This window comes from Phyllobates terribilis, unplaced genomic scaffold (genome assembly GCF_046119375.1).
Source record: "Phyllobates terribilis strain yellow unplaced genomic scaffold, ASM4611937v1 Scaffold_3__8_contigs__length_932513732, whole genome shotgun sequence".
Taxonomy (NCBI): domain Eukaryota; kingdom Metazoa; phylum Chordata; class Amphibia; order Anura; family Dendrobatidae; genus Phyllobates; species Phyllobates terribilis.
Genome location: NW_027362763.1, coordinates 9,085,197 through 9,098,987, shown reverse-complemented (window position 1 = coordinate 9,098,987; position 13,791 = coordinate 9,085,197). Strand labels below are relative to the sequence as shown.

The 13,791-nt window shown below is 50.2% G+C and overlaps 2 non-coding genes across 2 annotated transcripts; both read left to right on the top strand.

Moving 5' to 3' along the window:
• Positions 1–331: 331 nt before the first annotated feature.
• Positions 332–413, top strand: TRNAS-UGA (transfer RNA serine (anticodon UGA)). The gene has a single exon. It is a non-coding gene; the product is annotated as a tRNA-Ser (tRNA).
• A 6,450-nt stretch (positions 414–6,863) lies between these two features.
• Positions 6,864–6,945, top strand: TRNAS-UGA (transfer RNA serine (anticodon UGA)). Its single transcript has one exon. It is a non-coding gene; the product is annotated as a tRNA-Ser (tRNA).
• Positions 6,946–13,791: the final 6,846 nt, after the last annotated feature.

The following is a 13,791-nucleotide window of genomic DNA, read 5'->3' as shown; positions in this document are numbered from 1 at the left end:
CCTATGCACTACATATTACTCAAATGGTACACGGCTTACATAACATTACAAGTACCTATAAGATTCTAGGCATTTTCACATATTACACCACTGAATAAAATACAATAAAACACACATTTTACCATTGTTGTATTGAGGAGTAAAGGCATAGGACAGTCCCTGTCACACCCTCACATGGGTGCGGTGCAGGGTCTCATGTAGAGGGTCAGGGTCTCCTCTGAGCACATTGTGGAGTCGGTGACAGTAATGTAACTGCCGCACCTCAGTGTAGTGAGTGATGTGTCTGCAGATAATGAGCGAGTGACCTGGCACCAGGGTGATCTCTACGGCTGTAGTCGTGGCCGAGTGGTTAAGGCGATGGACTTGAAATCCATTGGGGTCTCCCTGCACAGGTTCAAATCCTGCTGACTACAGGTGAAGGAATTTCCAGTAGGAGGTGCTATAAGGATTGTTTTTTTTTTATCTTCATTTAATCATTTTTGAATACTTCTTCCTCGGTATCATCCTTCTAAAGAGAATCAAGAGCTTCCATAGATTCTAGAGGAGCTCTGATTGTAGGAACCTCCCTCATCAGTGATTACTGTAATGTACAGATATAATATTCTCCCTCCGGATCAGCTTCAGGACGCCCGGTCTGTGTATGGAGACGCTGGGTCCACAATGGCCGCTCCATGATTGTGATTCCCAAAAGTGATTGATTGGTGTCATATCCGGAGAGTTAGGAGACGCCACCATCTGTTGATGCCCTTCAATCACACTTCATAGGGTTGGATGGAGCTGGTGCACGAGTGCATCTGTGGTGGGCTACTGGGGAGGCGCCAGATGTTGCAGAAGGGCCAGCTGGGGTGTGTAATCTCACTGGCAGCAGATAATGATGTCACGGTAGCTGAAGTGGGTCGCCGGACCCCTCAACACATCCCTCGTGTCCATAACAATTTCAAAAGCGTGAGGTAGCACTTGTGGATGGTATAGGACACTCAGGGGGCTCTCCTGTAGCGGTGGTGTCTGGGTGCAGGTTTTGGGGGGCACTCCTGTAGCGGTGGTGTCTGGGTGCAGGAGTGCCCGTGATGTTGGTGCAATCTCAAGTAGCCAGACACTGAGGTGAACTTGTAAACATAACAATTTTACTGAAGAAGGTAACGGGGTACAGTCTCTCTTAAAGGCAAAGTACACAGTATATAGTGCATATGAAAGTAATGGTTCTCTCTTCATGAGACAAACAAGGTTATGGCCTCTCAGGGCGGCTGGGGCAGAGTCTTCTTCACTTGCTAGTAGAGGAAATGCTATGCGCAGTCCAAGAAATATTACACTGATGGAGGGACCTTCACAGATTGTCTCTCTGTGGAAACACACTAAAGTGTGGACGTACTCGCAGTTTTTAGCCCACCGTTCCCTCTCGAAGGGGGGGTAGGTTTAAACAAAGTCGGTGGCATGGTAGCCATGTGGATCTGGTCCTGGCTAGAAGCAAAACAGGATAACAAGCGTGCAGGAGCGCATCCACAATCTTGACATTTACAAGGTTACACATCAGTGATCTGAGCCGCTCCGGTCCTTGCTGGTATAGTCAAGTGCCGCTGTATAACTCCGTGTCTGAGCCTGCGCCGAGCACCGCACCATGTACAGGTACATCAGGGTGTAAGATGGGAGGTTCTGCTTCTTCTCCCCTGGCCATGCATCTGATGTTCTCCTACAACAGTCGTGAGATGTCAGGTATTATCCCCTCTTGTGACTTTTGCTTTTCGTATCACTTTTTTGTCTTACTCGCTCCCGTTCTTGTCTATAAGGTTTGGATCTGGATTCTTTCTCTATTTTTGCATCCTATTTTTGTAAACCCCCTGTAGACACAGAAGATATCCCACTGTATCCATGTTATTGAGTTGTTCATTTTCAGGAAAATGTGTGCCAGTGATCAAAGATGAGAGAATCTGCAGATTCTTGGCCTTTGCCAATTACTCCGTGACGCAGATCATGGCATCATAACACGTGTCGGGACCTTTTTTTAATCACACTTCTAGACCTCTTGAATGCATAAATGGCCGCCATTTTTCTGGATTTGTGTGTTTGAATCATATAAAAAAAAGTGAATTCACTAGAATCTGGCCTATAAAACACATGAAAAGCGTAAATAAAAAACGCCTCCAAATAACTACGGGGGAAATTTATTAATATCCGCAATATATTCAACAGTCATAATAAGGAGCTGCCTGAAGTAAGGGGAGAGGACAGGAGCAGGTCTGGGGTCTTATCTCCAGAAGATCAGTTCCGCACCAGTGATGGGAGGAGGCTAGATGAAGTTATGGGTGGTATAAGCCTATGAAGTGGGGCTTCAGCACCGGCCGTCACTTGTACATGCCTCATAAATGGAGGAGCCTGAGTAAGGTAAGAACATCCAGTGACTCCTTTGTCATCTCCACATTTCGGGTCCTGGGTCGGATCAGAGGAGTCTCGGCTCTTTGCTGGTGCTGCTCATTCCCAGCTTCTCCTATATGGTCTAGCGGTTAGGATTCCATGTTTTCACCCAGGCGGCCCGGGTTCAACTCCCGGTATGGGAAACTTTGTTTTGTTTTGACTGCTATCTCATGAAACAAGAAATCCTCACTCAGATTTTTCTGAATACTTTTCTCTTATAAACTCAGGAAACTGCATTTGTTCGTGAACATTTCTAATATAGTTGTATAAAAACGGATTAGACGTCACACAGATGTAAGAATCAGACACATGGATGTGAATGCGAAGAGACTTAGTTGAAAATCTTCTGAGTTTTCCGGATGAGATTCGGATGATATCTCACACCTTGTCTGTGACGCGCCCAGGGGATGGGGACGACTCGGTACCCGGACCTTTGCCTGGTTTGAGGATGACGCGGTGGTCGGCTCCCGGGCCCGTACCCTGGGGTCACTCTTGAAAAAGGGGATTGGAACTTGGATAGAAATAAAAATAAAGTAAATAGTTTGTGACGCCACCTGTGGTACCTGGTAAGGATTACCAGCGCTGCTGCAGACCTCCGGGGTTCCTGGTCCTGTAATGGGTCTAGCTTCAGGTCTGCCAGGGACTAGTAGTCCTCCTGAAATGTCGGTGGTCCCTACTGGGTATAAAGGACCCTGCAGGCGCGGACCCGGTGTCCGGTTTGTATCTTAGGGGTGAGCCTATGATGCTCCTCTGCCCCTTTAACTCCTCTCCTCCTTGCCGTCGGCCACACTCGGGGTCCTCAGAACTCAGCAGCAGACGTGCTGCGTCTTCGCTGCTCTCAGCGTCAGCACGCTCTCCAACAACTAACTCTGACTGCCTAGCTCCAGCCTCCATATATATATATATATATATAAATATATATATATATATATATATATTTATATATGTCCCTAACGGGCTCCCTCTGGTGGTGTGAGGTGGAAGGGTGGAGGTGTTTGTATGTAGTGAGGGCCTCTTGTGGAGAAGTCCATCCATGCACCCTGTGGTACCTGTGAACAGCAGGGTGCCACATCTGCAGCGCAGCAGGAGAACTGCAGAACGTGAGGCTTCAACTAGAGTTGGTCGAGCGGAGGACAGTGGTGCGGCACAAATTTGCTTACCTTTCTGGATCAGTTTTATTAGTTATTGTTAGCGTTATATAATTATCTCCACATTACTGTCACGGCCACAATATTAATTCTCCTAACGGCTGCCTCCTCCCCCGCTGCTCTCCTGATGTGGGCCTCTTTTAGGGTAATTACGGCTCCTCTCTGATCACTTTCCTGTGCTGTCTCTGCCCTCAGTCAGCAGAAGCTTCAGAGATAACAGGTGAGAGATGTGTCCAGCTGCTACAATGGAGACTGACCCCACCGAGGACAATGTGTACAATGGCTGAATGGTACGCATTGTATGGATATTCCCATTTACATCATAAATAAGGGGATTCATGTGGAGCTGCAGGAGCCGTCACCAGACACAATCTGCGTGTTACTGAGCAGCACGAAGCTGCCATTATTTTATACTGTTCTTTTCATTAACCCTGAAGCTATAAGATCTAATGAAGTCATAAAACACTAATGAGAATTTATCTCCAATCCCTGATTTAGAGCGACTCTGATCCTGCGTGCGCGGCTGAGGGACCGGAGAAGAACCCAGGAGCACCTTAACAAAAATAAAATTAAGCGTCCCTGGGTGGGCTTGAACCACAAACCTTTCGGTTAAAGCCGAACGCGCTAACCGATTGCGCCACAGAGACATGTTTGTCTGCTCGGTTCACCTACAGCCTCAGCCAGGTCAAGAACAGTTTCCTGAGCTTCAGACTGAGATGTCACCAGAGGTATCACATGGGCATCGGCAGGGTCTCGGGATCAGTGAGCAGAAGATCATGGTCTCATCCTTTGGGTGCATTGTGGAGCTGATTTCTGGGTCGGTGTCATCACTACATCTCAAATTAGTGAATATTGAGCCTGTGGATAATTTGATGGCGTCTCCACAACCTTGAGAAAGCCTGAATCTGACCATGGAACTGGTGGTGGTTGAGGTGAAGGATCTATTGGGGTGTCCCCTGCCGGGTTTGGATCTTCCTGTAGTCAAAAGTTTTATTGAAACCGACACAAATTTTGGTTCTTACATTTTGCCTCTTCAGTGTTTTCGCTCTTTTAGTCGGATGTTTCTCTCGTTACTGACGGACAATTATAAACATTTCGCACGTTTTTACACTTTTCCTGACAAATCCATGAAGTTTCTGTGACGCCTCAATATTCCCGGCAGCGCTGCCCCTTATTTTCCAGACTTCTGCCCTTCCCCCGGCAGCTGGGTATCGGCTTCTGGGCAGATCCTGACTGACGGCCGCCCGTTCTTGTCTCATCAGAGCTCGGAGTTATCACAATTTCTGGGGTTTTGTTTGTCTCTTTTAGAGGATTGATCACAGGTTCTCAATGATAATCTGGGGAGTTTCCTGGACCCAAAATGTCAAGGTTGCTGTGTGTGTAGAGCAGAACTCTCACGGTTCAATCGCTGTCTCCAAGTTTTCAGATCCAGGTGTAACGGGCCACAAGGTGGTAGTCATAGGCGAGTGCCGCAGTGTTTTCTACATCACCCCGGCCCGCTACAGAAATATGGGGACGTGCTTGTCCCTGGGTGTGTGAGGTGCTGTAGTTTGGGCTGTATGCTGTGGGAGTCTTTACTCCCTTTCATCCTTGGGTCAGACGGGTGCGGATCTTCTGAGCTTTGAATGAAAGACGACACCGTTCTTTAAAAACAAAACAGTCCAATTTACTTTTTCAGCGCGGCCTTAGAAACAAGGGATTACAGGTACAACACTTGTTGCAAAACACGGCATTCACAGATGGTAAAACACAGTCTCAATCCCCACACGGTGCGACTCGGACCTTGGGGAAACTGCCTGTGGACTTTCATGTGGAGAAGCTCCTGCTTCACTCCACGGCTCCCGGTACCTGACTCTAGCAGGGACTACCTCGCCTCTGAGGATCCCTAGTCCAGGCACGTCCGTTACTGCCTATCGGCTGGAAGAGGCCAGGATCCACAAATTGACCTGTAGAGTATAGATTATACTGTGGTGTGCCCGTTCCTGTTAACCCTCCTGGTTTCTCCCACACACACCCGTCTCTCTTATCTGTCTCTCCTTACTCACTACTACTTCATAACTAACTAAAAACATGGCCGACACCAACTCCCAGTGCTCCCTCACTCACTAAGGGTGGTCCCCAAACTCGGTTAACCCTCTCTGTGCCCCACTGACAGAAGGGTAATGTAGTATCAAACAGTACCTCTGCTGCCATCCAATGGCCAAACCAGAAAATAACACATTTTCAGATAACTAAAGCATACATTGAATTACTAAAACAGTACAGTTCTACAGGGGAGTGGAGTAGACATTCTCCACACACCCCTCACACAGGAACAGCCGCACATAAATCAGGGGACACCCGGTTCACCTTAACCAGTTCACCTTTACTTAACAGTTCAAGTTCCATAGATGACAACATGTATTGGGCACAACCTTCTTTTCCTCTGAAGTCCACAGCACAGTACACTTTAATGATCTCTGTCGTTTCAGCCTGAACTATCCCTCCACTTACTGGCTCCTTCAGCCCCAGGGATTTTCCATTCGGCTCCGCAGTACTCAGAGATTTACCCCGCATCCCTCATGCGTTTCCCCATCCGGCTTCCACTGTACGGAAGGGTGGTAAGCACTCTCCGTAGACACTGACATTAGCCTTAGGCTCCGGACGTTCCAGAAATGTCTGCACAGAGTTCAACGGGATCCCATAACGCCAGAACAATCAGTACTTCTCGTGCCTCCAGCCAACTGCCCGTGAACTTGACTTTCTTGACTATAATACTGAACACTATATGTATCTGATCTAATCAGGAAATGATTTCACTTCTTATGTGTACTTTGTCCCCTCCCATGCTGGACTGGTCCCAAACATATTAACTTTATGCTAACCTGTACACTATTTCCTACTACTAATATGCCCATCACTGCATATTTCCCTTACTTAACCGATACTAAACCTTGTGTTTTAAATCTAACTTTATACTTTCCCTATGCACTACATATTACTCACATGGTACACGGTTTATATAACATTACAAGTACCTAGAAGATTCTAGGCATTTTCACATATTACACCACTCAATAAAATACAATAAAACTACGTGTCATAACACACATTTTACCATCGTTGTATTGAGGAGTAAAGGCATAGGACAGTCCCTGTCACACCCTCACATGGGTGCGGTGCAGGGTCTCATGTAGAGGGTCAGGGTCTCCTCTGAGCACATTGTGGAGTCGGTGACAGTAATGTAACTGCCGCACCTCAGTGTAGTGAGTGATGTGTCTGCAGATAATGAGCGAGTGACCTGGCACCAGGGTGATCTCCACAGCTGTAGTCGTGGCCGAGTGGTTAAGGCGATGGACTTGAAATCCATTGGGGTCTCCCCGCGCAGGTTCGAGTCCTGTCGACTACGGGTGAAGGTTATTTTAGCAAGGAATTAAGCAGTCATTTCCTGTAGGAGGCGCTATAAGGATTGTTTTTTTTTCTATCTTCATTGGAGCATTCTCGGATACTTCTTCCTCTCTATTTTAAAGACTCGTTACCAGCCAGATCCTTCTAAGGAAAATCAGGAGCTTCCATACATTCTAGAGGAGCTCTGATTGTATAAACCTCCCTCATCAGTGATTACTGTAATGTACCGATATAATATTCTCCCTCCGGTTCAGCTTCAGGATGCCCGGTCTGTGTATGGAGATGCTGGGTGGCCGCTCCATGATTGTGATTCCCAATAGTGATTGATTGGAGTCACATCCGGAGAGTTAGGAGCCACCATCTATTGGTGCCCTTCAATCACACTTCATAGGGTTGGATGGAGCTGGTGCAGGAGCGCATCCACAATCTTGACATTTACAAGGTTACACATCAGTGATCTGAGCCGCTCCGGTCCTTGCTGGTATAGTCAGGTGCCGCTGTATAACTCCGTGTCTGAGCCTGCGCTGAGCACCGCACCATGTACAGGTACATCAGGGTGTAAGACGGGAGTTTTGCTTCTTCTCCCCTGGCCATGCGTCTGATGTTCTCCTACAACAGTCGTGAGATGTCAGGTATTATCCCCTCCTGTGACTGTTGCTTTTTGTATCACTTTTTATTCTTACTCGCTCTCGTTCTTGTCTATAAGGTTTGGATCTTGATTCTTTCTCCATTTTTGCATCCTATTTTTGTAAACCCCCTGTAGATACCGAAGATATCCCACTGTATCCATGTTATTGGGTTGTTCATTTTCAGGAAAATGTGTGCCAGTAATCAAAGATGAGAGAATCTGCAGATTATTATTATTATTATTTATTATTATAGCGCCATATATTCCATGGCGCTTTACATGTGAGAAAGGGGTATAATACAAGAACAATTACAATAATCTTGAACACAATGTGACAGTGACTGGTACAGGAGGAGCGAGGACCCTGCCTGCAAGGGCTCACAATCTACAAGGGATGGGTGAGGATACAGTAGGTGAGGGTAGAGCTGGTCATGCAGCGGTATGGTGGAGCGAGGACCCTGCCCGCGAGGGCTCACAGTCTACAGGGGATGGGTGAGGAAACAGTAAGTGAGGGGTAGAGCTGGTTGTGTAGCGGTATGGTGGAGCGGTGGTTACTGCAGGTTTTAGGCTTGTCGGAAGAGGTGGGTCTTCAGGTTCCTTTTGAAGGTTTCCACGGTAGGCGAGAGTCTGATACGTTGGGGTAGAGAGTTCCAGAGTAGGGGGGAAGCACAGGAGAAATCTTGTATGCGATTATGGGAGGAGGAGATAAGAGGGGAGTAGAGAAGGATATCTTGGGAGGATCGGAGGTTGCGTGCAGGTACAGTACAGACCAAAAGTTTGGACACACCTTCTCATTTAAAGATTTTTCTGTATTTTCATGACATTGAAAATTGTACATTCACACTGAAGGCATCAAAACTATGAAATAACACATGTGGAATTATATACTTAACAAAAAAGTGTGAAACAACTGAAAATGTGTCTTATAGTCTAGGTTCTTCAAAGTAGCCACCTTTTTCTTTGATGACTGCTTTGCACACTCTTGGCATTCTCTTGATGAGCTTCAAGAGGTAGTCACCGGAAATGGTTTTCACTTCACAGGTGTGCCCTGTCAGGTTTAATAAGTGGGATTTCTTGCCTTATAAATGGGGTTGAGACCATCAGTTGTGTTGTGCAGAAGTCAGGTGGATACACAGCTGATAGTCCTACTGAATAGTGTAGCGCCGGCGTCCCTGCCCTCTGCTAGGCAGGGACGCTGTTCCCCTCACCTCCCTGCTCCGTGCCCGGCGTCCTCCTCCCGCTCTGCTGGCAGCGCGCGCTCCTTCCCGTCCACTGTGCTTAGGGCGCGCGCGCGCTCTCCCTCCCTCTTAAAGGGGCCGCGCGCGCCGTCCTAAAGAGTCCCTGGCCAATGGCCGGAGGACTTCACCATATATAAGGCACCTCCTCCAAAATGGAGGTGCCCGAGCAATGTTGTTGCACTGTTTACTACTCTGCTTCAGCCCTCAGGTCCCGTTGCCAGTTACCTGCCAGTTACCTGCCAGTTACCTGCCAGATTCCTGCCTGATTATCTGCTACCTGCCTGCTAGTCTGAGGTCCGACGGTCTGCCTTACTACTCCTGTCAGTCTGTCTAAGGACCAGTCTGCCCGCTCACCTGGGAGCGCACATCAGCCACCTGCCTGCTTGCCCGAGGTCCGACGGTCTGCCTTCCAACTCCTGTCAGTCTGTCTATGGACCAGCTTGCCCGCTCACCTGGGAGCACACACCTGCTACCTGCCTGCTAGTCTACCTGGAGGCTCCGCCGTCACGTGCTGTGACCACCTGCCTGTCCAGTGACTCCTGCTCGCTCACCTGGGAGCGCTCATCTGCTGCCTGTCCGCTAGCCTACCTGGAGGCTCTGCCGTCACGTGCTGTGACCACCCGCCTGTCCAGAGTCTTCTGCCCGCTCACCTGGGAGCGCTCATCTGCCGCCTGTCTGTTGGTCTTCCTGGAGGCTCCGCCGTCACATGCTGTGACCACCCGTTCTTCCAGAGACTCTCGCCTGCTCACCTGGGAGCTCACGTCTATCATCAGCCGCCACAGGTCGTACCAACCCTTTACCTAGAGACTGCCCCGGTCACTTGCCGTGACCATCTGCCCGTTCATCCAGAGACTGCCCCGGTCACTTGCCGTGACCATCTGCCCGTTCATCCAGAGACTGCCCCGGTCACTTGCCGTGACCATCTGCCCGTTTATTCAGAGACTGCCCCGGTCACTTGCCGTGACCATCAGCCCGTTCATCCAGAGACTGCCCCGGTCACTTGCCGTGACCTCCAGCCCGTTCACTCAGAGACTGTCCCGGTCACCTGCTGTGACCTCCTGCCCATCTTCCCTGGTCGCCACCCGCTCCCTTACAAGGACTGCCCCCTTGTATAGTAGCTCAGAGGTTCCGCCTCCCAGTCCCGTTACAGTTTGCTCGGGCCAAGGAACCCGGTGGCACCCAAGCTCCCTCGCTCTCGGACCTGTGTCATGAACTGTCCCGTCAAAGGTCCCAACAGGAGTCCATCCTGCGTCACCTGCGGAATGTCAATACTCGCCTGGACACTCTGACTGCTCCACCAGCAACCTCCGCCAGTGCCATGTCTCACAATCCGGCAGCTCCGCTGCCCACTAATACCATGGTATCCTACCCCGGACCGCGGCTTTCTGCACCTCCTGGCTTCGGAGGCGACTCCGCCCAGGCTCGGGGCTTCATAAATCAGTGCACCCTGCACTTTGAACTATTGTCCCACCAGTTTAACTCCGACCGGGCCAAAATTGCATTCATCATGTCCCATCTCACCGGGGAGGCCCTGGCCTGGCTAAATCCTCTATGGGAGAGAGGAGACCCCCTGGTGTCCAACTTGCCTGCTTTTCTCACGGCTTTCCAGAAAGTCTTCGACGAACCCGGACGGAAGACCTCATCCGCATCATCACTGCTACGCCTCCGTCAGGGAAGTCTCACCGTGGGCCAATATGCCATACGGTTCCGTACCCTTGCCTCGGAGCTGGCCTGGGATAACGACGCTCTGGTATCCGTCTTCTGGGAGGGTCTGTCCGGCCGTATTAAAGATGAACTTGCCGGTCGGGACATTCCTACCACTCTCGATGACCTAATAACTCTTGCCACCCGGATTGACCTACGGTTCCAGGAGCGTGCCAAAGAGGTCACCCGTGAGAGGAGGTTACCATGTCTAGCTCCTACTTTTCAGAAACCCGTCACTCCCTCCGTCTCTACCCAGGTACACTCTCCTGAGTCTATGCAGGTTGACCAGACCAAGATGGTCAAAACCCGTCAGGACTTACGCCGTGCCGAAGGGAGCTGCTTCTACTGTGGCAGTAAGGAGCACCGGATCCGTGCTGCCCGGAGAGGTCGGGAAACGCCTGTGTCTAGGTTCGCTCAGAGAGGTCAACCTAGACAAGAATAAATCCTCTCCATCTCTGCTGCTGTCAGTCTCAATCGTCTGCGGGGAGAACCGTTATTTCGAACTAGCCCAACTTGACTCTGGAGCAGCCGGGAATCTTATTTCACAGTCCCTGGTAGAGAAATACCGCATCCCCACCAAACCTCTGGCTGTACCCTTGTCTGTTGCTGCCGTGGATGGGGGCCTCTTACCACGCCCCATCCAACTCATCACCGAATCCATTACTCTGCAGGTGGGAATGCTGCATTCTGAGAGTATCTCCTTTCATGTTCTGCCTGGACTCTCTCACGCCCTCTTGCTAGGCCTACCTTGGCTCCAGAGACATGCACCCGTGCTTGACTGGCAGACCGGAGAAGTCCTTCGCTGGGGACAGGACTGCCATAATACCTGTCTGGTTCCCGTCCATCCCGTCCGTCCTTCTCCTACCCCAGCTAATCTACCTGGACTTCCGATTCCTTATTGGTCTTATGCTGATGTCTTTAATAAAAAGGAAGCAGAGACACTACCTCCTCATAGACCATACGACTGCCCTATCGACCTGTTACCTGGTACTACTCCTCCCCGTGGGCGTATTTATCTTTTATCCGCTGCTGAGACCCGGTCGATGTCCGAATATATTGAGGAGAATCTGGCCAGGGGATTCATCCGGAAATCTACCTCCCCGGCGGGAGCAGGCTTCTTTTTCGTCAAAAAGAAGGACGGCTCTCTCCGTCCCTGTATTGACTATAGAGGCCTTAACCAGATCACGGTGAAGAATAAGTACCCCCTTCCGCTCATTCCGGAGTTATTTGATCGTCTGAGGGGGGCTAGAATCTTCACCAAACTGGACCTCCGTGGGGCGTACAACCTGGTTCGTATCCGTCAGGGGGATGAATGGAAGACGGCATTCAACACCCGGGGCGGCCACTATGAATATCTGGTAATGCCCTTTGGTCTCTGTAATGCTCCTGCCGTCTTTCAAGAGTTGGTCAATGACATCTTCCAGGACCTTCTCTACTCCTGCGTAGTGGTGTACCTGGACGACATCTTGGTCTTCTCTCCGGATCTCCAGACTCACCGGAGGGACGTTCGTCAGGTCCTGCTCAGGCTCAGGCAGAATCACCTCTTCGCTAAATACGAGAAATGCCTCTTTGAGCAGACCTCGCTTCCGTTTTTGGGCTACATTATTTCTCAGACCGGCCTACGAATGGATCCAGAGAAACTGTCTGCCATCGAGAAATGGCCTCGACCGGAGGGGTTGAAGGCCATTCAGCGATTCCTGGGCTTCGCCAACTACTACCGCCTCTTCATACCACACTTCTCTTCCCGGACTGCCCCAATTTCCGCGCTCACCCGTAAGGGTACTAATCCCAAAGAGTGGCCGCCCGAAGCAGAGGAGGCCTTTCTTTCCCTAAAACAGGCCTTCTCTTCCGCCCCGGTGCTGCATCGCCCGGACGGCAACAAGCAGTTCTTCCTGGAAGTTGACGCCTCCTCCTCTGGAGCCGGAGCGGTACTTACTCAAAAATCATCTTCCGGGAGAATGGTAACTTGTGGCTTCTTCTCCAAACTCTTCTCCTCTTCTGAGCGCAACTATTCCATAGGAGACCGAGAGTTATTGGCCATCAAACTGGCATTGGAGGAGTGGCGTTACCTACTCGAGGGGGCTCTTCACCCGGTAATAATTTACACTGACCACAAGAACTTGGCTTACCTCCAGCATGCCCAGAGACTTAACCCGTGCCAAGCCCGGTGGTCCTTGTTTTTTGCTCGCTTTGATTTTGTTCTTCATTTTCGCCCGGCTGACAAAAACGTCAAAGCAGATGCCTTGTCCCGATCCTTTCTGGTGTCCGATCTCGAGGAAGAACCTAAACATATCATCGATCCCGCCAGAGTAATGCAGGTGGCTCCCGTGAGCCTAAATCGTCTCCCTCCCGGTAAGACGTTCGTATCAGTACCTGATCGGGAGAAGATCCTACACTGGGGTCACTCGTCTAAACTAGCTGGCCACGCCGGTCAGAAAAAGACCCTCCAGCTTATTGCCCGGCACTACTGGTGGCCTACCCTGCACAAGGACGTAATAGACTTTGTTTCTGCCTGTGTGTCCTGCGCCCGCAACAAAGTCCCGAGACACCTGCCAGCCGGTCGCCTTCTTCCGCTTCCTGTGCCTGCTGCCCCCTGGCAGCATATTGCTATGGACTTCATAACTGATCTCCCCGTCTCTGCCGGTTGTACGGTCATTTGGGTGGTCGCTGACCGCTTTTCCAAGATGGCTCACTTTATTCCCCTGCCTGGTCTCCCGTCTGCACCCGAGCTGGCTAAAGACTTTATCCGCCACATCTTCCGTCTTCATGGCCTGCCCCTCCACATCGTGTCGGATCGTGGGGTACAGTTCACCTCACGTTTCTGGAGAGCCACTTGTAAACTGCTAGACGTCACCCTGGACTTCTCTTCCGCTTACCACCCACAGTCTAATGGTCAAGTGGAGCGGATCAATCAGAACCTGACCAGTTACCTCCGGCACTTCGTTAATGCCCATCATTCTGACTGGGTGGATCTCCTACCATGGGCCGAGTTCTCCTATAACAATCACGAGAGCGAATCCTCTTCCAAATCCCCGTTTTTTGTAGTCTTCGGTCAGCATCCTCGGATTCCTTTTCCTGTCTCCACCTCTGTGGACAACCCGGCTGCGGAATCTCTCGTTAGCAAATTTTCCTCCATTTGGGAGAGTACCCGATCCGCACTCCTCCAGTCGTCCGAACGGATGAAAAGACACGCTGACAAAAAACGCCTGGATCCTCCACAATTTCGTCCTGGAGATAAAGTCTGGCTCTCGTCTAAATATGTCCGACTCAAGATACC